General features: G+C 44.1%; 1 pseudogene; it reads left to right on the top strand.

Annotated features, from left to right (window-relative positions):
• Positions 1-349: 349 nt before the first annotated feature.
• Positions 350-2,163, top strand: LOC118665199 (annotated as a pseudogene).
• The last annotated feature ends 886 nt before the right edge of the window (positions 2,164-3,049 follow it).

Below are 3,049 nucleotides of genomic sequence, written 5' to 3'. Positions count from 1 at the left end.
AAGTAATTTCCAGCTCCGTAATGACTGTGGAAAAAGCTCTTTTCACTAGATTAGCCTTCACATATTAAGAATTAAAAGCAGCCCAGCTGGCGTGGCTCAGTGGTTTAGCATCTGCCTTTGAGCCAGGAGGTCACCGTTAGATTCCTGGCAGGAGCACATGCCAGTTTGCAGGCTCAGTCCCCTGTGTGGGGTGTGAAGGAGGCAGCTGATCACTGATCTTCTTTCATCATTGATGTTTCTATCTCTCCATCTCCCATCTTCTCTGAAATAAATAAAAATATATTTTAAAAAATAATAAATATATATTTTTAAAAGAATTAAGAGCAGAAATATGCCAGAGGCAACTCGCATGGGGGGCCGGCGGCTGGAGCAAGGCTGTGCGCTGGGGTGAGCGGTCTCGGTGTGGGGGGCTGCAGCCAGCGGGTCTCCAGTCTCCATCGCTGGGGGCACAGAAGACCAGCGGCCACTGGTGGGAGGGTCCAGCGCCGCACTGATGCGCAGCACCAGCCAGGAAAGCTAATGGCCAGAGAGCAGGTGTCTCTTGCTGGACCCTGACAGTGTTGCTGAGAGCGACATGTTTGTGGAACACAGATGTGCAGGTTTGGGAATGGCTGCTGATAAGAATAAGTTTCCTGGAGACAGTGTTGGCACTAGACGGTGCCGAATCAAGGGAAGATTGGTTTAGGTCTTCAGTCAGGGTTTTACCGTTTTCGGAGTCAGTCTGTCAGGAGCACATGTCCAAAAGATCTGCAAAATCATGGATCAGCCCATGCCATGGGGTTCCAGTGATTGGACTGAATGACTCTAGGGGAGCACAGGTCCAAGAGAGAGTAGCGTCTTTGGCCGACTATGCAGATATCTTTCTGAGGAATGTCATGGTATTGGGAGTCATCCCTCCGATTTCTCCGATCATGGGCCCATGTGCTGGTGGGGCTGTCTACTCCCCAGCCCTAACACACTTCACGTTCATGGCAAAGGACACCTTCTACCTGTTCATCACTGGCCCTGATGTTGTGAAGTCTGTCACCAGTGAGGACGTTAGGCGGGAGGAGCTTGGTGGTGCCAGGACCCTCACCACCATATCAGGTATTGCTCACAGAGCTTTTGAAAATGATGTGGACCCTGTGCGATCTCCCGGAGTTCTTCAATTACCTGCCCCTCGGTAGCCGAATCCGGTTCCCATCGGTGAGTGCCATGATCCCAGTGACTATCTGTTCCTGAGCTCAACACAATTGTCCCTTTGGAACCTACCCCAGCCTTCAACATGGTGGACATCATACACTCTGTTGTTGATGGGAGGGAATTTTTTGAGATCATGCCCAATTATGCCAAGAACATAATTACTGGTTTTGCAAGAAGGAATAGGAGGAGAGTTGGAATTGTTGGCAACCAACCAAAGGTGGCTTCAGGATGCTTGGATATTAATTCATCTGTGAAAGGGGCTCATTTTGTCCGATTCTGTGATGCATTCAACATTCCAGGCCTGGCTGGTGTGGCTCAGTGGTTGAACATTGACCTATGAACCAGGAGGTCACGGTTTGATTCCCAGTCAGGGCACATGCCTAGGTTGTGGGCTTGGTCCCCAGTGGGGGGCATGCAATTGTTCTCTCTCATCATTGATGTTTACCTCGCTCGCTCTCTCCCTTCCTTTCTAAAATCAATAAAAAATATATTTTAAAAAAACAACAACAAAATGACATTCCATTCATCACTTTTGTTGATGTCCCTGGCTTTCTGCCTGGCACAGCACAGGAATACAGGGGCACCATCAGGCATGGTGCCAAACTTCTCCATGCATTTGCTGAGGCAACTGTGCCCAAAGTCACAGTCATCACCAGGAAGGCCTCTGGTGGTGCCTATGATGTCATGAGCACCAAACACCTATGTGGTGACACCAACTATACCTGGCCCACAGCAGAGATTGCAGTCACGGGAGCAAAGGTTTCTGTGGAGACCATTTTCAAAGGGCATGAGAATGTGGAAGATGCTCAAGCAGAATGGATCAGCAGGTTTGCCAGTCCTTCTCCTGCAGCAGTGGGAGGATTTGTGGATGGCATCATTCAGCCTATCGCTACACGCGCCTGAATTTGCTCCGACCTGGATGTTTTAGCCAGCAAGAAGGTACAACGTCCTTGGAGGAAGCATGCAAATATTCTATTGTAAACTAATCAAAGGAAAATAAACCAAGAGCTAATTACTTCCTGGCCATTTGAACTCATCCCTTCCTTTTTTGCAATCATGAAACCATTGAATCTAAATAACAGTGATTACTTGGAATGCCAAGTTTATTAAATTCTAGAAAGATTTCATTTGTGCCATACTGTAAAATTATTTGCTTTATTAAAATGTTAATCAATTTTAAAAAAGAATTAAGAGCAGCCTCTAGTGGCAGGTTAGGGATTTTACAAAGAGGCCTTACAGAAACCAAAATGTCTTTTTTTTACTATAATCATGCACCCCATTATGACTGCATATATGATGGTAATCCCATAAGATTATAATGGAGCTGAATATTTCCTATTGCCTAATGATGCCATAACTGTCTTAAAGTCATAGTGCAACATATTACTCACATGTTTGTGGTGATGCTGGTGTAAACAAACCTACTGTGCTGCCAGTCATATAAAATATAACACATATAAGTATATGTAGTACATAATATTTGATAATAATGTGATTATAAGTTTATGTATTTGCTGTACTACAATTAAAAATATATAATTTTTAAACTAAATTTATCAGGAAAACACTGGTTAATAGTTATATAATTTCCAGGTGTACATGGTTATAATTTGTGTGCTCCTCACACAAAGTCTAGTTTCCTTCCATTACCATGTATTTGACACCCTTTACCCACCTTGCTCTCCCCCACCCTCTTTTCCCTCTTGTAATCACCATTCATTTACTACATTTTTAAATGTTTTTTTAAATTTATTTGAGAGAGAGAAAGAAAGATAAAAATATCGATCTGTTGTTCTACTTATTTATGTATCCATTGGTTAATTCTTATATGTGCCCTGCTGGGGATTGAGCCCATAACCTTGGCATA

The sequence above is a fragment of the Myotis myotis genome, unplaced genomic scaffold, assembly GCF_014108235.1.
Source record: "Myotis myotis isolate mMyoMyo1 unplaced genomic scaffold, mMyoMyo1.p scaffold_m19_p_1, whole genome shotgun sequence".
NCBI lineage: Eukaryota > Metazoa > Chordata > Mammalia > Chiroptera > Vespertilionidae > Myotis > Myotis myotis.
The sequence above is the reverse complement of the archived record's forward strand: the minus strand, read 5'-3'. Positions and strand labels throughout refer to the sequence as shown.